Raw genomic sequence first — 23,617 nt, 5'->3', positions numbered from 1 at the left:
AGCGATTCGCTCTGGCTCCGCACCCTGACTCCGGAGGGGGGGCTTGGGGGCTGGGAGAAGGGAGACCGTCCCCCCAGTGCCTGTGAGCTGCTGGCGGAGTATGCAGACCCTGCGAGCTGAGAGGCAGCGTGTTCTAGACTGGCAGGGCTTGAGCTGTGACATCTGGGGAAGGGGAAAAATGCTCTTTGTTCGAAACTTTGGTGGCACTGAAAAGTACCGTTGGAATATGGGCCCCGCCCTTCAGCGGGGAAAGAGCAAGTTTCCTCCTCTCTAGATGGCTTGTCTTAGGGACGCTTCGCGGTCCGTTTACCGGACTTAGCGGCGCTCTGGGCAGGAGGGGCTGCCGGCTTCCGACTTCGCCGGAGGCGGGGGTGGGACAGCGGCCGTTGGCGAGCGCCCTCGGCGAGGAGCAGCGGAGGTGGATGGCTCAGCGGGGGACGGAGCGGGCTAACGGTCCATTTCCCATCGCATCCGACTGCTTCTTCACCGCCTTGAACTCCTGGGTGAATTCACCGACGGTGTCGCCAAACAGGCCAGCCTGGGATATGGGCGAGTCAAGAAAGCGAACTTTGTCAACATCGCGCATATCTGCCAGGATTAGCCAGAGGTGGCGTTTCTGGACCACAAGTGTGGACATCGTCTTCCCCAGTGCGCACGCGGCGGACTTAGTAGTCCGGAGAGTATAGTCGGTCGCGGTGCGCAGCTCGTGTAACAAGCCTGGGTTAGACCCACCCTCGTGCAGCTCGGCCAGCGCCTGCGCTTGGTAGCGCTGGTATGTGGCCATCGCGTACAAGGCGGAAGCTGCCTGGCTCACAGCCTTGTAAGCTCTAGCTCCGAGGGAGGCAGATAACCTACAGGCTTTGGACGGGAGAAGGGGCGGACCGCGCCACGTGGGGGCGCGACGCGGACAAAGATTGACCGCAATGGCGCGTTCCACCTGCGGGATCGCCTCATACCCCCTGGCAGCTCCACCATCCAGGGTGGTGAGGGCGGAGGTGGAATGCAGCGCGGGCAGAGAAAGGTGCCCTCCAAGACTGCGTGTGCCTACTGTGCACTTCTGGGAAGAAGGGGACGAGAGGCTTCAAAGGCTTCGCCTTTTGGTCCTCTACGTAACACCCATCTAGTCGGTCCGGCCGCGGGGCTGGGGGATGAACCATCTCCAACCCGACAGCCGAAGCTCGATCAGAAAAGTCTCTGAAGCGAAAAGGATGGCGTTTGCTGGCGCCAGGTGTGCTTATATGCTCAGTTAATTGGCGATGCAGCACACCTGCGCAAGCTTACGCTGCCAATTCATTGCTTTCATTGGCCCGTTCAATACTCTTTCAGACAAGTAGCTTTTGAACCGAATCTCCCATACGTGGATTTAGAACATCAAATCCACTTATAGTACTGGAGTTCCCCAACCGAAGGGGAACTACCCTTACACAACACACAAATCATGTATTAAAGAGCCATGAACCCCACTGTCTTAGCAAAGTGTTTTCACACCTCTAGTTTAAAAAAAAGTCAGAAAAGTGGGTTAGTCCAAATTTGTTTAGTTGAGAATGTTGATTGGCAAAAGCATGACTTTGCATGAAAAGGGGAGTTTCCGTTCGAGCACACACAGATTTTCAGAGAGGAAAAACAACACACAGATGCAGGGGAGAAAGCAGTGTGGTTACAAGGACATCAGTAATTTAATTATTTGCCAAATTCTTAAAATGTCGACTTTAACTGCAGTTTTTCACTTTCACTTTCATTCAGTTACATTTTATTAATGCCATAACCCCCCAATGCCAAAACAGCAACCTTTTGCTCTGAGGCACTGAGCCACAATGTCACCAAAACAAGGTCTAATATCTCAAAATCTAAATACAGTACAATATTTTATGCAATGGATTTGAATGTCCTGATAAAACACGGGATGAAAAACTATAAGAAAACACAAGTGGCAACAACTAGATGAACAAGTTCATCTGGGACAAAGTTTTATGGATACCCTCCCCTCACATACGTTTAAAGCATTTAGCAAGTCCCTTCACTACATGGCCCAAGACAACATTCTAGGTTCCACCAAACAAGCCGCTAATGTTGAATCGAAACATTCCCTTAAGGCTGTGCACTTTGGTAATTCTTGTTTTAAGTGACTTTAAATCAGCTCATTGGTTGAGTCCATCAAGAGGAGAGCGTGAAAAGTTCCAGCTGTGCCAAGAACATCTCCGTGTCACCTTTGAGAATCACACAGCATCTGGATGACTGGTTCCCACATGACTAAAATCCACAGCAACCACATGTGCAAAGAGAACAAGGACAAACTTAAACAAGTGAAGAGGGAAAATGAGTCATCGTGGGTTTTGTTTCTAAACAGTGCATTTAAGGTTTAAACTGTACAGTATCAACATAAAGAAAATCTAATGTAAAGCTAGTGTTTCATTACCTTGGCATTAGCTTTGCACAGCCAGACCTTCACTGTGCTTTCACCAAAGGACAGGTAAAGTCATGGTTAATTTCGTTCAGCATTATGTTAAGGGGTGTAAAAATGTATTCAATATACTTTTGAAAACATAGCGTTTAATTGATCCAGATAAGTGTTCAATGTCGCTTTTGGAAACCTGACTAATTCCTTTATTCCATTAGGAGTTTTGATGCCAAGATAGCTTTGTTCCCAGGCAGATCATGTAACAACGTGTCACACACATCTCATCCTGAAATGCTGTAGAATTTATCCAGTTATTTGGTGACTTCAGAGCTCAACTGGAATAAAGTTGCTGACTATGACCTTTACAGTTTTTTCCAACTGCTTACACACAAAAACTAACTGCAAAAACTTTCATTTGCATAAAATCTTTTTTTTTTTTTTTAAAACACTACACACAATTCTCTACCTAAACATCTAATAAGAAGCTACTTGTTTTCCTTTTACAAACACAACCAGTCCAAATCACTAACAAATCACTATAGTACAGGCCTATAAATAGGTCAAAGGTGACAGGACAGGGCTGTTCTGGTCCAAAAAAAAAAAAAAAAACTAAAAAACACTGGTTTGCCACCCCTTCACAATTTGTAGTTTTGTACCTACCGTACGTTTACATTTTCTAAATCCTACATTCCTTTGTAAAAGAATAGAGGACATCTTCTCAGCCTGGCACTGGCAAGTATAATGTATCCTAAGTTTGTAAAGCTTTCTCCCTAGGAGAATATTCTTTCACTTAACATATTTTTGTTTTGTCTTGTTTTGTTTTTATTTATTTTTTTCACACAGTATGTTTATGGTTTGTATGCTACTGTATACACCAGTAATGTTTGGCCTTATACATATTTTCTGTATCTTCATTGCATTGATGTTTACAGTGTACCTGTAATTCCTCCAAGGAGATTACTTTCACGGTATAACATTGTATAGAAATGTAGATATAAGCCCATAAAAGAGCAAAGAGTTTAGATTCAGAACAACAGCTCAATTCAATTCACCTTTATTTGTATAGTGCTTTTACAATGTAGATTGTGTCAAAGCAGTTTCACATATATGATCATAGTAAATTATAACAGTGTAGTTCAGTTTTCAGACATTAAGTTCAGTTCTGTTTAGCTCAGTTCAGTGTGGTTTAATAATCACTACTGAGAGTCCAAACACTGAAGAGCAATCCATCGATGTGCAGCTCTACAGATCCTGAACCATGCAAGCTTGTGGCAACAGCGACGAGGAAAAAAACTTCACCAATTTGCGAAAGAGAAGAACTAAAATACCTCCAGAGAAACCAAGCTCAGTTGGGTATGACCATTTCTCCACTGGCCAAATGTCTTGTGCAGAGTTGCAGTATAGGCGCCGGAGGCTGGAAGCTGGACCTCAGCGAAGACTCGTCTGACCCTGGAGCGTCACAGGAATCAGTCTAATGCTCTCCACTCCTCCATGGCCACCACAGTAGCTGCTCAGGATACGGCCTGGTCCAGGATATGGAAACAATGGGATCGTCTTATCGCTGGTCTTGGATCGAATCAGTTGTGCTGCATAGTCTGAGGGCTTCGGGAAGAATATACCCAGGTGGAAATAAAGAATAAACAGAATAATTAGCGTAGCTGCTGTTTATAGTGTATATAAACGAGATTCATATAACGAGATGTACATAAACAGTGTTTACATCCCATATATAAATATTTACTGATTTAAAATATGTGTTTGACATTTCATGCAAATGCTTAATTCTGACAAGCATTTATTGCATTTTGCATTTTGTGTGGACAGTTTTGGGAATTGTGTGTAGAGTTTTGACGAAAGGTGATAATGTTTTGAAAATGTGTGTAAGCAGTTTGAAAAACTGTAATAGACTATATTTTGTTTATGATTACACTATTAAAGTTAGCCAAGAAACTTGAAGCTACCTTCAACAAGTGACTTATCACCAGACATTTTCCAACTGGTTTATATTTTTGACGAACTTGTAAAAAATATTCCAAGCGCATGGCGAAGTGATTATATACTTTAACTACAAATGACTGTTACATCACAGAACTTCACACTTATAGATTTTGGACACCAACATTCCAGCCATTTTCATGGGATACAGTTTGAACCCATGTCAGTTTCCCCTTTGCTGATCTGTTATATTAAACTACTAAAGTACGTGTATCGCAATGTAAGAAGCATCCATATTATAGAGTCTTGTAAAGCTTTAAAAAGCCAACAGCATTTTGAAGCTCTTTAAATATATGCTGCACCTCCTCAGTGGGTCATGACATGTGTGGTCATGTCAGGCTGTGAGATTCTACAGCTAATGGATGAAAATAGAAGCAATATTCCCAGTAAATGTAAAAAGCCATTTTATATCCATTTGCTGTGGCTTTTAGCACAACCAAACATCAAAATGTAAAGGAATGAGTCTCTAGCTCAAATTGTGGAAATGACAGGTAGAGTGAGATGAACCAAGAAATATTTGTGAACTTGATACACCACACTTAGAAAGGAATAAAATGCCAGATGAAGGCAAATTTGCTGCAAGTTGTATCTACATTAATGGTGTCACAGATATTTCCCAGTTGAAATGCAGTGAATTTAGGCCATGTCTACCATCTGACTTTGTAATGTATAGGAGGACAAGGTGGGAATCAGGTCAGCCGCAAGCTGTGAAAACCTGAGAATGCTCTGTCCATTGCGATTGCCTTATTAGCATGTTCAGTTCTATGCTGCAACAGTTTGTGTGTGTGGCATGGAGAAAATGCAACAATAAATGGTGTTCAAACACAGCTGTGAAAGATCTAAGTGCCAGAGTGGACAGCTGCTCATGCATCATTTATCCCACTGGCACCTGAACCCAGAAACTGCTCTCGTCTCTCTCCCACTTACAGAGGCCTGTAGAAGTTGCCCTATAGTTTGTGGAAATTAGTTTTTGTCTTACTTCACTAACTATTTTGACAATCGAGGGATGTTTTAGAACAATTTAGGAGAAAAATAGACCATTTGTGCGCTTGAGGCTAAACCACTGAACCACTTTGAGTCAGACAAAGCACTCAAGGCACTTTTCTCAAGGTTTAAGTCTAGTCTGCAGCAGAAAATAAAAAATAAGCATTCTCAAAAACAGGCAAACATCACTGAAACTGCCGGGATGTTGGATTATACATCACAAACTAATTGGTTCTGGAACAAACTTGGTCACTTGGTTCGACTACATCAAAGCATGTGAAAAATATCCATTAATTTGAACTCCGGCAATGATAATTTGCTTCCTGGCTGCCTGGCTCAATTACACTCCACACACAAGAATAGAAGGTGACAACCATCCATTATTTGTTCTTTAATTACAAATCACAGCTACAATGAAGGCATCTCAAGCTAGAAAGAGAGCGAAGGAATGAGAAAGAAAGAAAGAAAGAAAGAAAGAAAGAAAGAAAGAAAGAAAGAAAGAAAGAAAGAATATTAAAAATTCAATAGAATTTGCATTTTGAGTAAGATTAGGCAAGGCAAGGCAAGTTTCTTTTAATAGCACATTTTATATGCATACACAGTGGCAAATAAAAGTGCTTTACATAAACAGAAATAATAGTATAAGAAAATAAATAAATTAATAAAAATTATTAAAATAGATAAAAACAGATTAAAATGTGTTAAAACAGGTTATAAAAGAATGAAAAAGAAAAGAAAGACACAATAGTGTGATCTGTCGGACGTTGTACAGTGCTCATTCAGTAAAGGCACAGCTAAACAGATGTATTTTCAGTCAAAATTTGAATGAGCCAAATGTTGGAGCACAGCTGATCATTTCTGGAAGCTGATTCCAGCAGCGGGGGGCACAGTAGCTGAAAGCAGATTCACCCTGCTTTGACTGAACTCTTAGGATTTCTAATTTATATGATCCCAAAGATCTGAGTGATCTGTTAGATTTGTATTCAGTCAGCATATCTGTAATGTATCTGTAATGAAGTTCTAGGGCATTTAGTGATTTATAGACCAGTAATAATACTTTAAAGGGCATCTATGGGGAAAAATCTACTTTTCAAGCTGTTTGGACAGAAATATGTGTACTTAGTCCGTTTTTTTATAATTTAACATCATAAAAACGATGGACCAAGTGGAGTGGTTTTCAGACCGACAGCAACTTGACGTAGGAGTGCACGTCCCCCCGCCCACCATATTGATTGACAGCTGCGTAACATGTCCCGGTAGTCACGTGTATAATCAGATCAACAAGAGAAGATGAGCGCAATGCAACGGGGATTAAAGGGTCTGTTCAGTTCGCTAGGATCATCAATCATCATCAAATGTGATCAAGAGTGAGTTTCACAAGTTTAAAATGTTTTAAAACAGTGCATGTGTGTAATAAATTACAGCGATTTACTTCAGAATTACTTCATCAGCACAGTCATGTGTTAGAACAATTATGAAAGAAGATGCTTCAATCCCGCTTTGTGGACGTTAAATCAGGTTTATTTTGTACATTACATTAGTATTTCTCACAAACACTACATGAGATCTGCTTCCTTTATGTCTGTTTGTTGTCTGATGTAGCTGAGGGAGAAGATTAAGGCACGCAGAAAGGCACGTACAAACGGTGGGCAGGGAGGACTAGACTTAAAGGCGCAGATCAGCAAAACCGACATCCAGTGCACAAATGTATAAAACAGAATCTTATAAAAGGTATAATAAAAAAAATTATGGATGTTTTGAGCTGAAACTTTACAGACACATTCTGGAGACACAAATGATTCATAATAAATCTGAAAAAAGGGGTAACATACACTCAAAAAAATCAACTAGGCATGTATTGGATTTACAAAATAAAAATTTGTCAGATTGAAAAGAACAAATCAAGTTTACGTATGTTAAATGATTAATTCACGTTATTTGAAACTAAATCAAGAAATAATCAAATGAATTTGATCAGAACATGTTGATTCAATGAGACTGAGACGCTTCAAATCGACAACTCTCACTCTGGAGAGTCACTTCGCGCATATCAGTAGGTGGCGGTAGTGCGTTTGGATGTCACCATACGAAAACAACAAGACGAAGTATCACTGCGTGTTTAAGGCACAGTTTGGGAATTGGTTTTCCCAAGAGCTTGAATGTTATGCATGTTATGTTGTTGGCTATATGTTTCCTATACATTTTATACTTTTACATTTTGAATAGGAGTCCCAAAGTGAAGAAAGCTGTTTAAACTCAATTGGTAAAAAAAAATGATGTTAACGTCCTACAGGTATTGCTTGGAGATCAGTTTTCTTAAGAGCCAAGGTTATTTTGTTGGCTAAATGTTTCTTATACATTTTATATTACATATTACAATTTTGATATTATATAACATTTTGTATCAGAATATTAAAGAAGAAATTTGTTTAAATGTGATTGGTGCCTGCTAAAGACTATAATAAAAGAAATATATATATGTATAAAACATGTTTTCTGTCCTTTTTGTGTTAAATTACTCAATTTTAAATCTTGCTTCATAGTATTGGAATTTAAAAAATGTACTTTAAACAACAGGGTGAGGCAGTGGCGAAGTGGGTAGCACGTTCGCCTCACAGCAAGAAGGTCGCTGGGTTGCTGGTTCGAACCTCGGCTCATTTGGCTTTTCTGTGTGGAGTTTGTATGGGTTTGCTCCGGTTTCCCCCACAGTCCAAAGACATGTGGTATATGTGAATTGGGTAAGCTAAATTGTGTATGTAGTGTGTGAGTCCGTAGTGTATGAGTGTGTGTGTGTGAATGTTTCCCAGATGGGTTGCAGCTGGAAGGGCATCCGATGCGTAAAAAAACTTGCTGGATAAGTTGGCGGTTCATTCTGCTGTGGCGACCCTGGATTAATAAAGGGACTAAGCCGACAAGAAAATGAATGAATGAATTTAAACAACAATATTGAACAAGAAATTTACTAGCTGATTTAACAAGACATAATTTTGTTAAAGTAAAGCTTTAGTGTTACATTGAGTAAATTATAATCATTTTAATTAGAATAACACAATACAAACATTTTGAGTCAATTAGTTGCAAAGAAGTTAGACTGACATATTGAAACCATGTTTTATCTACAAATGTGCTTTGTGTTCATACAACATGTTCAAAGCAGTTCAGGTTTACTTGATTGGATTAGATGCATAAAGGGTGCCACCATTAAATCATGTTCATTCAACAATTTTTTTTTTGAGTGTAGGTGCCCTTTAAAATCTATTCTAAATGTAACTGGGAGCCAGAGTAAAGACCTGAGGACAGGTGTGATGTGCTCTGATTTTCTGGTTCTGGTCAGAATCCTGGCCGCAGCTTTCTGGATGAGCTGCATCTGTCTGACTGTGTTTTTGGGAAGGCCCAAGAAGATTCCATTACAGTAGTCCACCCTGCTGCTGATAAAAGCATGAACAAGTTTCTCCAAGTCTTCACTGGAAACAAAGCATTTAATTCTTGCATTGTTTTTGAGATGATAGTGTGCTGATTTGATATGACTACTGAAACTCAAATCTGACTACAGAGTCACACCAAGTTTCTTTTTTTTGTTTGACCCTTAGAGCCAAGATACGCATTCACCTTGAGAACTTCATCTCTGTTCTAAAGTTCCCTCAGTTTTCTTTTTGTTTAACTGGAGAAAGTTTCAATAGTATCTGGATGCAGCCTTTATGATGCAAGCTGAGACTGCATCACTCAGCGATGCAATGTCAGACACAATGCACTCAAATGGAGCTAGTGACATCACTGTGACGGGTAGGGCTAGGGGTGGGGTTAGGTAAGCCCATTAAAAAGCATTGGATGCAGCCCAGATTGCACTGCACCAGGTCTGCAGCCAGGCCTCTCTCGAAAGTTTTGGCACATCCAACTGTTAATATCATCAATGCACTGACAGAGGGTGTCAATGGGGCTGTAGTCATTAGACAGTAAGGCTATGTAGATCTATGTAGCATAGCTGTGAAAGTTGGTTCTTTCTCATTATCTGGCTGAAAGGGAGCAAATAAAGGTTGAAATAACATGAGCATCACAAAGATTTAAAATTAATTTGAATAAATAAAATTGCCTTGTGCATGCATCACATGATCTCTTTTATGTAATAGTGTATAGTAGTAATGTAGCAATAGTGCAGTGGTAATACACTGTAGTTTTTCAGAATTATATTACATAAGATTTAATTCAGCATATATACCTCACACCCCTCTCAAATACATCTTTTAAATTTATATATTTCTTTTTATAAATTCATATTAGGAAGAAACAATATTTTTAAATATTAAATATAAACTTTAAAAAAAGAGGAAAAATCAAGAAAAGCAAAAAGATCTAAACATTTACTTGAAATTTTGTAGATTGTAATTTATTTTTGCAATATTTTGCTTGAATAAAATATTATTTTAATAAATATATCTGTTTAATAAATCTGTTTTGTTTAAATGCACCAAAATACATTGCCTATATGCACTGAGAAATGTATAAAAATATTCATTTTCAAAATGACCAGTGGACCAGGGGTGGGGTTAGGTGAGCCCATTAAAAAGCATTGGATGCAGCCCAGATTGCACTGCACCAGGTCTGCAGCCAGGCCCCTCTCGAAAGTTTTGGCACATCCAACTGTTAAAATCATCAATGCACTGAGAGAGGGTGTCAATGGGGCTGTAGTCATTAGGCAGTAAGGCTATGTAGATCTATGTAGCATAGCTGTGGTAGGAAAGTTGGTTCTTTCTTATTATCTGGCTGAAAGGGAGCAAATAAAGGTTGAAATAACATGAGCATCACAAAGATTTAAAATTAATTTGAATAAATAAAATTGCCTTGTGCATGCATCATATGATCTCTTATATGTAATAGTGAATAGTAGTAATGTAGCAATAGTGCAGTGGTAATACACTGTAGTTTGTCAGAATTATATTACATAAGATTTAATTCTGCACATACTAAGTTATTTCAGCATGCTTTCACACCTTTCCTTTAACAACATGCCTTACCTAGACATCTCTTGCCGCTCTCATCACACACATACACACACATTCTGATCAGATGGAAATGATGTATGACTTCATCTCTCTGTCATCGCAGCATGAAGATACCCTGCTAGTTTGGAGTGAAATTACACAGACAGTTCATTGCACCATTTCAGTGAGATGGATTGTGCCTCTTGGGCTTAGTTTATTTTGGGTGAAGTGTTGTCAGACAAGTGGCCCAATACATTATGAGGCCATCACGTTATGACAACTGCGTTCAGCAGCATGAACACGTTGATGCGTTCAGACAGAACCTGCCCTGACTACTGATACGCCATTTCCACTGCTTTATTCAAATAGTCTGTTTGCCTTCTTAAAGACACCGGGTAATATCAACACTTCAGGAGACTTCATTCTGATTGCATTTCATACCTCTGATGTTCACTTTTAGTCAACAGAGAATACACGGATAACAAACCTGCCTTCTCATTGTCATCAGGTGATAACTGCAATACTTCACATAGTTATTGTTGCTTTCACACAAATCACAACATTCTTATGAAGTCTGTGATAGATACCCTCAACCAAAGTTATGGTTATTAATTTCTCTCTCTACATCAAGTTTTACGTTATCACTTATCTTTTTAAAAGGCTAAATAAATAGCACCGTCTTGATAATTTATTCCTAACATCACATGAACATGTGTTAAGGCAGAAAGTGTGCATCACTTTGATGAGCTTTTTAAAAGTGGAGATGATAAGATATGAGGGAAATGTTGATAATAATCATCTACATCGTCTGTCTCTTTGTAGATGAAAGATTTGACTTGGGAACTCAAAAAAGTAGCTAAAGATCACAGCAGGAAGGATCTAATGATTTACATTTCTAAGCACTTCACATCCATTTAAACGCTATTAGGCAAATTTACACAGCATCTTGGCCAAAGTCTGAGGGAAAATCACCTACAACATGCAAAGTCTAATTCAAATCATTAATACCATAAATGAGGTGTTAAATGTGTTCAGTTTTACCAAAATCACAAAGCCAATGCTAATTAAGAATACAAATAAATAGCGTTTGTTTGTTTGTTTGTTTTTTTACACCAAATGAATTGTTTAGTTATAGAATAACACTGTTTTAGGTCAGACAAATGTAATGTAAGCTGAAATGATTTGTAAAGTTAATTTTATTCAGCGTAAAATTTAAAGCGGTAACTTTTTTACAACTTGCATTTATCTGAAAAGGCATGCTTCAGAGCAATTCCAGTGTTAAATATGTGAGAATTGCAGTAAAAAAATAAAAAAATTAATTCTGAGAAAGTATATGTCAACATTATATTAAAACATTGGTTTATATTTTACAAAACAACTAACTACAGAGTTATGAGATCAGAAAAATATCAATCTGTACACATGTATATATTTATATTTTAAATGAGGAAAATAATGATGCATTATGGGTGTAAAAAAAGTATGCGTATTCAACATACTTTGCAGAAATCCTGTGTATTAAACAAAACAAAGAAAGATAAAATAATGCAGAAAGAAATAAGGCTCAATAGAACAAAAATCATTGATTAAATTTTATTTTAACATTTTTGCTTTTATGAGCTTTCTGCTTTGCCATTATGGGTGAGAGAAGTGTAAAATTGCCACTTGTGTGACTTTGGTAAATCAAATAAAAATGTTTAAAAATATTAACAGAGACATTTTAATGATTTTTACAGTATGGTAAAAAAAAAAAATAATAAAAAATTTAGAAAAGGTTTCACTATTTTGGTAAAACTTTATTTTTTGGGTAGGCTGACATTTGCATGGATTCGCTCTTCAACAAAGTTCACAGTCACATTAATCAAACCCCATAATTGACATTTTTTTCAGTACTATGTACACATTTTTTTAAACTTGTTTAAACTACTTAATTGAAATGAGCTGAAACAACATCATTCTTGAGATTTCATTGACAACTTATTTTTTTATGTTCAATCCACATAAATTTGTTAAAACTGTTAACTTATTTGATTGGTATTGGCACAATATGAATGAATTGTGTGAAATCTTGCATTTTTTACAGTGTATCACGCACGTCATGAATTATTGTGAATATTTATGGATAAACATAAGCTGAATTTGCTGATTTGAGGTATATATGCTGAGGTACAGTGCTCAGCATATATACCTCACACCCCTCTCAAATACATCTTTTAAATTTATATATTTCTTTTTATAAATTCATATTAGGAAGAAACAATATTTTTAAATATTAAATATAAACTTTAAAAAAAGAGGAAAAATCAAGAAAAGCAAAAAGATCTAAACATTTACTTGAAATTTTGTAGATTGTAATTTATTTTTGCAATATTTTGCTTGAATAAAATATTATTTTAATAAATATATCTGTTTAATAAATCTGTTTTGTTTAAATGAACCAAAATACATTGCCTATATTCACTGAGAAATGTATAAAAATATTCATTTTCAAAATGGTCTGTACTCCATTATGCTGAGCACTGTATGCTGTGAAGTATGTCATTTTCCTACCTTGTCCAGTTTAGGTGTGATGTAGCAGAAGTTCCTCTATGAACTGACGTGAAGGCTCATAAATATCTTTAGCCCCACAGACTATTTTCAGAACACTTAATCTCAACATCTCTCTCAGACTGTCATCCTAAAATGGACAAAGAGCACAAAAGGAGGCCAAATGAATGGTGTTGGGATGATTGGATTTGCTCAGTGGACCATGTGAACGGGCCCAATGATTATCTGTGTTTAAATTAAACAAATCCAGGTCTTAATAGCTTTATTTTAAATCCCACCGCAAATGACTTTAATGGTCCTTCAAGTGGAACTGAAAATCCTTCCAAGAGTCTTTCTATTATTTTAGACACAGTACTGTGAAAAAAAGGTTGTCTCAAAAAATCTGCTTCATCGGTAGGTGTGTTGATCATACAAATACGTTACTATTGATGGTGTCAGACAGTGAGATTTATTCATTGTTATCAAATAAATTGATACATTTATTTATTAAAGATAGATTAAATTGATTCAAATTAGGACCCTGTGATTTTTGTGATGCTGAAAATGCAGATTTGAATCAGAAAACTGATTACCTGTAAAAACAGAAAATGTTGCTGTGCGCCAAATCAAAATATCATGTTCATTGGTGTCTATAAATATTACATGTATTATAAATTCTACATATATTATACACATTCTGCATGTTCAGTGTTTGTGTTTAAATGAAGAGTGTGGTTTGGTTTGGTTTACTACACACTGATGTGCTTTGATTTGTGAAATTAATTTTAAAAAGGTCCATCCATAAAGCCCTACAAAATAATAGTAAATTATTTATGATCCAAAAAAAAAAAAAATCTGTAATTAAATATATGAGATTCTATTCATCAAACATTCTTAAGATGGATGGATGGATGGATGGATGGATAGATAGATGTTAATATGCTTTGATTTGTTTAAATTAAACTTAACTGAATGATATTAAAGTGCTGTTTACATCACATCTGCACTTTAAAATCACGGCAACAGCTGGAGGTTTGTAGTCCACAGCAAGTTGTTATAATGTTTACAGTGATAATCCTATACTTACGGGTTTCTTCCTGCCATAGCCTCGCTTTTGTGTTTAAAAATGGTGACCACGTAACATAGGAGTGTGCCCTATAAAGTATTTGAGATTGTCAAAACTGTACATAGCGCCATCTAGTGGATTTATATTTTTTTATATTTGTGTGTGTGTGTGTGTGTGTGTGTGTGTGTGTGTGTGTGTGTGTGTGTGTGTGTGTGTGTGTGTGTGTGTGTGTGTGTGTGTGTGTGTGTGTATTTGTGTAAATTAATTGAAGATTTTGTTGTTTTTTATTTTTTATATATAATCACAATTTTATTCATTGCTTATGTAATGTGCAATGCTTTGGCCATATACTTACCAAATCATAGAGAGAGACAGAGAGGGGGGGATCTAAATAGCCCAAAACATTTTGCAAACTGACATCTGTGTTTTCCATTCCTGAAAGCCTCATCCGCCACTGATTTGAGTAATGTGTGTATCAGTTGAATGATCTATAAAAGGTCATCTGCCCCAGCTCTGGGATATCACAGCTAATCCGCTAACGCCACTATGAAGCCATTTTCTGCAGTCTGAGTACACTGGAGATAAGGTGTGTGTAAACGCTGTGGTCATGAATGCTGCTCACTGTCCCATAGCTGTTATTAGCTGTAATCTCCATCTCAGCATATTCTGGACGACAGATCTTTATTTCTGCTAATTCATATTTCACTGACCTTAAACATAACACATTCACAGAGCGAGAATTAACACCTCTGTTTAATTGAGAAACCCAGTCTGCCATTGGTAATGTGTTATACTGACACATTATTCATGTATTATAGATTTCATTTTTGAAGAACAGATGTAATGTGTTTTCCTTACATTCCACATTTATAAGTTAATACCTCCCTTCACCACTGATAAGGTTTTCAAATGTGGTTTCAATGCAGCAGAAATAAATTCATAATGTCTGGCAAAGACAATAATTAGATGTAAATGTGACTAGACTCCTATGAGAAGTGCTGGGCATGAAATGTGAGGTTTGTTTTAATCTCTCTTTTCTCAGAGCACTTGCCTTCATTCCTCAAGATAATTTAAACATCTTTCTTAGTTAAAAAAGTATAGCACAGAACAAATGAACAGAATAAGAAATTACTTTCCTAAATAATCTTTAAACATTTAATAGCATGGCCAGCTCACCCCTGACAACACCATAAAGAGAATCACACACAAACAAATATAATTAAATAACAAAAGCCTTTTTTGAGGGCAAAACAATAAATATAACAATGTCTAGTGATTTTAAATTTAAAAATAACCTAAAGAAACATTTGCCCAATGATTTACCCAATAGGATAAATGATAAATATAAATAGAAAAGAAGGAAAACAGTGCAAAGCAAAACAAGTTAAAAACTCAAGAATACTCTGGGGAATAACAGTGCACCAAAGGAAGTCCCATTCGGTACCAAAATTCAAATATGCACAGTATGTAATTTATATAAATTATCTAATTAACAGTGACGTCACATTAGTCATTGTGTGGCCACCAACAGGCAGAAATGAAAAGACAGCCTATTATAAAACTAATCTGAATATAATATGGGACAGAATAAGATTACAGGTTAGCTATGTACGACACAATTTATGACTGAATATCTAAAATACTGACCAATTCTAAATTATATAGAAGGGAATGCGTTGAAATGAAATGCACTGTATTTCAAAGAAACAAAAGGGATTGAGTCTACTGATGACAATATTACCTCCGAGGCCTATTTTATTAATTAATCTACTGAAAATGCAGTCATCGAAAAAAAAAAGACTTTGATTGAATAATGAAGCATCAAAAAGAAAAAGAAATACAATTGTGTTATTACTAACCATTTCTGTTTTAATTAAATATTTAACTAATTTATAACTTTCTAAAAAAAAAACATTTAGCACAACTGTTATCAATATTGCTAAAAAAAAAAAAAAAACTACTTTAAAGGACTATTTACCAAGGTTGCATTAATGTGACAGCAATTTCATTACACTTACAGTAAAACCTTTTTAATGATACAAAATTCCTATTTCTAATATTTATTATGATCTCAACATTGATAGTTATATTAATATTACTATATTCATACCTAAAATATTTGTAAAACAGAATTAGGCATATATAAATATTTAATAGACAAGGAAGATTTTTAAACAACAGAATTGTTCAGAATATTTCCCCCTGTTTTATCTTACACTTTTCATTATGTCAGTTCTTCTTTACCTCTTTTGGGAAATGTCTGAGTAATAGATGCAGTGAAGATGTTTTGTGTGCATGTGTGTGTCTGTGTGTAGTACTGATGTAAAACTAAAGCAGACAGACTGACCCCATGGGCCAAAACAATGGAGATAAAACTGATGGATTACAAATGCTATCTGAATCTGTCATGGCTTCATGGGAATAGACTGAACGAGTGGACGGTCCACTCCATACATCTGACAGCGGGTCAGAAACGACAGCCTCCTGGCTGGATTTTTAGCTGACTTCACTCCAGCAGACACATTTCATCTTCCTTCTGCTTATTCATGTATTTTCTGTTGCTGTGAGACAAGCAGAAATTCTAAAAAAAAAAAAAAAAAAAAAAAAAACTTAAATAATGTTTTGTTTCTGACAAAAAATATTTAATTTATTTACCAAATATGATTTTGTATATGACAGTAACAAAAGTGACAGCATAAGCAAGCAAAAAACCTTTCCAGTGAGCAATTTCTCACTTACAAACCAACTGATCACACATAAAGCCATAAAGCCGTTTGAGTCTTGACTGGGTCAGCTGGCATTTCTGAGGGGAGTTTGCATGTTTCCCTGTGTACGTGTGTGTTTCCTCTGGGTGCTCCGGTTTCCTCCACAGTCCAAAACCACAGCTACAGTTGAATTGAATAAACTAAATTGTTTGTAGTGTATGTGAGTAAATGAGTGTGTGTAAATGTTTCCCAGTACTGGGTTGTGGCTGGAAGGGCATCTGCTGTGTATAACATATGCTGGATAAGTTGGTGGTTCATTCCGCTGTGGCCACCCCCCATGAATAAAGGGACTAAGCCGAAGGAAAATGAATGAATGAATGTTTGTGAAAAAATTATTATTTTTATTATTATTATTATTATTATGCACACTATTAATGATAAAGTTTTTTTCCATTGAATCTGAAAAACAGGTTTAAAAATTTGTTTCTAATAGTTTCTAATAGTTTCTATATAACTTCAGAAGAGTCAGGAAACATTGAAATAACCCTAATTTTCCAATAACAATAATAAAAAAATCAAAATTGCAATATTTTTGAAAGGAATGTCACAGACCTTTCTCCACACTCAGAATTAAGGGTCTACAGTATATTGGTACCTCAAAAGTATTAGTACCTACAAATATTATGAGGAACACTTTTGTACTTTTTAGGTACTAATAGGTATTCCTTTAGGTATTAATGCGAAACTTTTAGGTACAAATTTGTACCTTTTGAAAAGGTACAACCCCAGGACCAGCATGCATTCCTTTAGAGTGTAGAATAAAACAACTATTAATATTTTACTCAGAATAAATCGAGAGAAACTGAGCTTTGTCGATAGGTATTTTTTTAAATAAATCAATTTACACAAACATTGTAAGCATATATTTTCTAAGTAAATAAAAATAAACATAAATAAAATACTGTGGATTTAACTTCAAAAGTTTCTATTATTTTAAGTATGCTTTTTTTCTAGTTTAGAATTCATTTTAAATTTAATGTGTTGCTTGCCATTTATTTGTCTCTAGTTTTGAAATTTACTAGCCATTTATGAGTAAAAATATTTCTATATTATTTTCTTTTCAGTGTATAAATGTCTATATAAATGAAATATTCATTCATTCATTCATTCATTTTCTTTCCGGCTTAGTCCCTTTATTAATCTGGGATCACCAAAGCGGAATGAACTGCGAACTTATCCAGCATTTGTTTTACGCAGTGGATGTTCTTCTAGCAGCAACCCATCAGAAACATCCATACACACTCAATCACACACATACGCTACGAACTATTTAGCTTATCCAATTCACCTGTACCACAAGTCTTTAGACTGTGGGGGAAACTGGAGCACCCGGAAGAAACCATAGCCAACACAGTGAGAACATGCAAACTCCACACAGAAATGACAACTGACCCAGCCGAGGCTCAAACCAGTGACCTTTTTGCTGTGAGGTGATTGTGCTACCCACAGCATCACCGTGAATGAAATAAATTTACATAAGTTATGTTAAATTCTACAAAACAGCAAGAGATTATTAAATAAATAAAGCATATATTTTGGATGTTGTGCATTTAATGTATATTTCTGTCCTCGCTAATTTAAACAGAGCTATAACACATGTGAATAATCTCTAATTAGCACATTTAGACAAACAACATTTGTAAAATGTAATTATTCTTCTACAACAATAGAAATCCTTTAAATTAGCATCACATCAGGTAGAACAGAGAATCGCTGCTGCTTCTGTAACAGAGCATGTGTCAAAGTATCATTCAAATATTTCCTGTTTTATTCATCCACCTACATAAGATTTAAACAGAAAAGACAATTGGATCTTCTCTTACTCAGCCATGGATCTGGTATCATAAAGCCGATGGAGCAGATCTTGTCAGAACAGCGCAGATCTACATGGTGTCAGTTGTCACGCTCTTGGTGTTAACTATCGTTTTGAAGGAGATGTTGCTCGGTGTCAGTGAATACTGACACTTTGGTGGGTTTGATTTTGTCCCGGCAGCTGCCTGCTCTAAAAATAACCCCCATTTGCCCAATAGAATGAATATGGGATTTTCATGCATCTGCCGCCTCTCATAATAATTAATCAAGGAGATCATGCCAGAGCTTTAAATGAATTCTCTCTTCCTTGGAGAGTCAGAATGCTTTAACTAATTGTTAGGAAATGTGTGACTGAAAAATGGCACGGTCTCAGGGGTGAGAGCATTGTACATAGAATTCAGCCTGTTACTAATTTGCTGTCTTGCTGGATTTGAGAGAATTACCGCCACGTGAAATGAAAAGACCATTAAGAAATAAAACATGCCTTCATGAAGCAAACAAAGCCCTGCGCTACAAATAGGTTTCGTTTTGTCAATATAATACTTAACAGTACAGATTGTCTTGCAATAGAACATTTCCCATCTGGCTGTGCAAATACGTCCTAAATCATGATCAGGGCTGCATTACTGAGAGGGCATCCTTCAGTACAGAGGCCCATTAACATCCATTCTTATTAACATCCATTTTCATCTTTGAACGAATGCTACAAAGGGCCACAGGATGAATGCTTGGAGACTGTAAGAAAATGTTTTCTACTGGCTAGTCTGTTATTTTCTTTCAGATTTTCAGCATCCTTGAGAGCTTACAGAGCATGTGGTTTGGAGAAAATGTGAATGGGTTTATTTTTAAATATAAAAACCATATTTGGTTCAAATGATAAAAGAGATAACCTGATACATTTTCATATAAAATTCAGTTGCACCAAACAACAACACCAGTAATATATTTGAATAATTCTGATTTTCAGAAGCACTTGCTTATTTAATCACAGTTCATGCTTTGAAATCTATAGTCACAGAAAATGTACCACCCCAGTGACAGCTCGCCTACCTTTATTTCTGAGAGTGTAGAAAAAACAACTATTAATATTTTACTCATTCATGCTTTGAAATCTATAACAAGTGTAGTCACAGTTTACAGTAAGGCCTCCTTTCCACTGCACACGACAAACGACAAGCGACAGGCCGGAAGTCATTAATTTCCAATGGAGAGTAGTCTGGGAGCTGTGGGCAATTCCGATCATCTCCGTATGCGGAAAATTCGGATTCGATTTGAGCTGCGGATCCGTTGAAATATTTAAATTCTGGTGACTAGACCGAATGCGACCGGCCGACCAGATGTGATGTATTCCAGTGTTGTACAAGCAGGTCCGTGTGCAAAAGATGACAAATACTAGTTTTTTTTTTTTGTTTTTTTTTTAATTAGAAAAAGTCTATATTAACAAAAAACATTTCTGTTCATAAATGTAAGCAATAAAAATATGTTTTATGTTGTCTCCACATCCCCCCCATGTTAGCAGTCTATGAGTTTATAGTTTTCACTCATTCATTCAACCATGGTAAACAGACGGCGAATAAAGGTTCTTGCTTTTGTACTCCTTTACTTCAGACACTGCGGGAACAGCTTCTCTCCCATGGTGCACATCAGAACTGAAAATTCTGTGCGACTGCCACAAGGGGGCGTATTCCGACTGTCGTGCCCAAATGTCGTGTGCAGTGGAAAGGCGGCGTAAGGCCATGTGTGTTTGCTGTTGCATTAACTTGAATTTACAAAGATTATCACCTTCCAGAATTTATTACTAGTGTATTCTTCTTTATCAGTTCAAGGCAGCATGGACATTCTACTCTGATCACTGAAGGCCACCTATTTTACCACTTTTAAAAGATATAAGATAAGCTATTGGTGTCTCCAGAATGTGTTTGTAAAGTTTCAAATCAAAAAACCCATCAGATAAGCTATTTACTATAGCCTCCAGCATTGGCCTATTTTGGTATCTGAGTACAGTGTTGCCTGTGGCTTTAAATCCAAATGAATTGCTTTTCCCTGCCCACACGTATGTGTCTGCTTCTCCTGCATTAAATCAGATAAACATCAGTCAGTGATAGAGATAGACACGGATAAAGCTGAAATACCAAGTCAAGAATACCAAATAAGTTTATTTCATGTATTTGTGGTGGAGTTTATTTAAGCCTTTCTGAAACGAGTCACACACAAATGCCTTTTGCAGTACACACAAACTGTATATACGCGTTGACACCATGCAGCAGTGGTGATTATAGTAGTTAAGAATTACATAGCGATTTTACTCTTTATTACAAACATGCTCAAGACAGCTTAAACTTATAAAAATTACAGAGAGTTGGAACAAATATTTTACTCCCAGTTTATTTGCAAAAAAAAAGTGATCGTGTGTATATATGCTATTATAGAAATATGGCGCCTGTCAATCAATTCAGTGAGCTGGGATACCCACAGTCCTAAGTCATGTTGGGCCTCAAAATCAGTGGGATTTGGGTCCTATTTTAAAGTCAGGAAATTACATCTACATACACAGAGTTCTGTCCAAACAGCTTCTTAAAGCTGATTTTCATCATAGGTGACCTTTAAAAACTGCACTTTTACTCCTGTTAGGATGGCTTCTAATAGCAATAAGTAGTGACCTTAACATTTGTTAAATGTGCTGTTTACAGCAGATTGTGGGCTTGACTAGATATTTGTAATAAAAGGATAATTCACCCAAAAATGGAAGTTATGTCATAATTTACTCAGTTTTTTTTTTTTGTCCCAAAGCTCTTTGACTTTCTCTCTTCTGTTAGATATGTTGAAGACTTTAAGGGTGCTTTCACGCCTGTGAATCGATTCAGTTGTTCAGAAACAGAGATTAAAATTGATACATTGTTGCTCTTTGCTCTTGGTGTGGTTTGCTTTCACACTGCAAAGTTTCTAAACGGACCAAAAGAGCTAAAACAAGTCACGTGTGAGTAAACTCTCCTCACATTTGTCAGAGTTTCAAGGTTTATTTTGCAGAGTCCCGTTCAGCTATCAGGGGAGGTGGTGGTTTGGTGGTGTTTGACAAGATGCGCGCAACATATCTGAAGAGCGAGGAGGGATGCTGTGGGCAGGGGTGAAAAAGGTTTGCGACGTATTTGAGGACCGGGAGGGAGACGTGTGATTACCGGGAGATTATCACTCGTTTGTGGGCATCCGGGAGTCTCTGTGCATTTGCAGGAGACTACCAAAACTTCCGGGAGACTTGGGATGTGTGGAATGACCTCCCGCCCTACTCATAATTCTCCCTTTATATAGCCGTATGCATATGACATCCATAAAACACTGTGATATAACCGGGCTCGGATCTTTTGCTTTCTCACTACAATCGATCCGGTCCAGAGTTCGTTTCAATTGAGCCGAGACTACCTCATTCAAATGATCCCGGAGCGATTATCTTGGCGCGGATCCGAGTGTGATTGGTGGTTTCATTTATGCCAAACAAACCGCGCTAACTGGGCAAACAAGACAGGTTCCGAAACAAAAGTGTAGGTGTGAAAGCACCCTTAGAAACCAGTAGCCTTTGACTTTCATAGTATTTTTCTCACCTACTATGGATGTCGCTGGCTACTGGTTTCAAACATTCTTCAAAATACATATATAAATTTAAATATATATTCATATCCATACATATTAACCAGTTAATGGGGTATATGCACACAAACTTTTAATTTCAGTCAGCCAGCCCCAGGGCTTCCGGGTAATTGTTGTCCCATACAAAAATCGCTGCGTTTAAGATCAGAACTTTTTTTTTAAAAACAGCCCTGCCTGGCTATTATACGTGGGGTCCAGTGCTTCCAAGCAGAAGAACTGCATCATATTATATTTTCCCATGCCATATCTTTAATATATGAAAATTAATTTTACCCCAGTATTTTAAATGGAATTTCTGCACTAGACCGCTGCTAATGACCGCGTCTGCATTTAAACTGTATCTTGTCTCTTTTTATGCTTTAACATGCTTAAGTCTAAGCATGTTAAGTCTATTGCTTAAGTCTATGTGCTTGAGTCTATTTAACTGATTATATTTGACTTACATTACAACATCCATGCGGTAAAAGGACACTTATGAAATTTTAAATAGTCACATAAAGCTTTTACTGGAAGTTCATCATTGGCTGAAAAACACTTTTAAGAAAAAAAAAACACTAGCATATATTCCATTGCATGTTGAGTGAATAATTATGTTCAAAATGACCACCTTAAAGAAATTATGCTCACAGTTTCGAAATATCTTGAAAATTCCTAAGACAGAGTTGAATATAACAAATTAATAAATATCACTAAGCCTCTGAGCTTGTATAAAAAAAAGGAATATTTCACCACTTATCTCACTGAGCCTGTTCTTTCCTGACAGAAGAGTTTCACACCTTTAGCACTGATCTTGGCTCACCTCAGTGTTACTTCATACACAATCGTACAGCATCTGAGGACACAGCCTCTGACTGCAAGTCTTCCATGGTTCACAGTTTATAGCAGTAAGCACTTAAATTTGATCAGCTGTACTTTAACGTTAATGCAGCATTGATTTCTTTCACATCCACTCTCCTGGAGTTCAAAGCCCAACCAACAAAAACTCTCAATGTCCAAACATAGCAACACTGTGAATGCAGTGTAAAAAAAGAGAGTTTAATTTTCGTCAAATGATATGAGAGGTGAATTGCAGTGCTTACGTGGGAGGATTTATTACCGAGCTGAAACAGAAATCATGACTGTCGCATTACATTCAACTGTTTAGCCATAAAACTCATTTATGAAGCCACAGGGATATCTTTATTACATGCGCAAAATCTCACTAATGCGCCCTGCGTGCATTTTTGTGCTAAAGAAAGCCATTTTACAGCATCTTGTGCAAAATTCATGATGATTCCAGCCCTCTTGTTCTTGCAGCACCTGAGTTATGGTGTAAAACAGGTCTGGCAGAGCACTTTATTACTCATCTACTGAAGGCTGCAGATGAGACTGAGCTAAATATCAAGCTGAGATCTCCAGCTCAGAGGAAGCAACATTTACCCAGATCCCCCAGGGACAGGAATCATTCTGT

The 23,617-nt window shown here is 36.9% G+C and overlaps 1 long non-coding RNA gene across 4 annotated transcripts in view; it reads right to left on the bottom strand.

Annotated features, from left to right (window-relative positions):
- Positions 1 to 23,617, bottom strand: part of LOC141376122 (uncharacterized) — a 97,140-nt gene that overhangs the window by 27,875 nt on the left and 45,648 nt on the right. For 3 of the 4 annotated variants that reach the window (XR_015499411.2, XR_015499410.2, XR_015499409.2), the window contains exon 4: positions 14,684 to 16,529. This is a non-coding gene — a long non-coding RNA (uncharacterized LOC141376122). Of the gene's footprint in view, positions 1 to 12,906; positions 13,034 to 14,683; positions 16,530 to 23,617 lie in introns of those variants that run through there. The other variant, XR_015499412.2, reaches the window with a different exon arrangement.

This window comes from Danio rerio, chromosome 9 (assembly GCF_052040795.2).
Source record: "Danio rerio strain M-AB ecotype USA chromosome 9, GRCz13ab, whole genome shotgun sequence".
NCBI classification, from domain to species: Eukaryota; Metazoa; Chordata; class Actinopteri; order Cypriniformes; family Danionidae; genus Danio; species Danio rerio.
The sequence above is the reverse complement of the archived record's forward strand: the minus strand, read 5'-3'. Positions and strand labels throughout refer to the sequence as shown.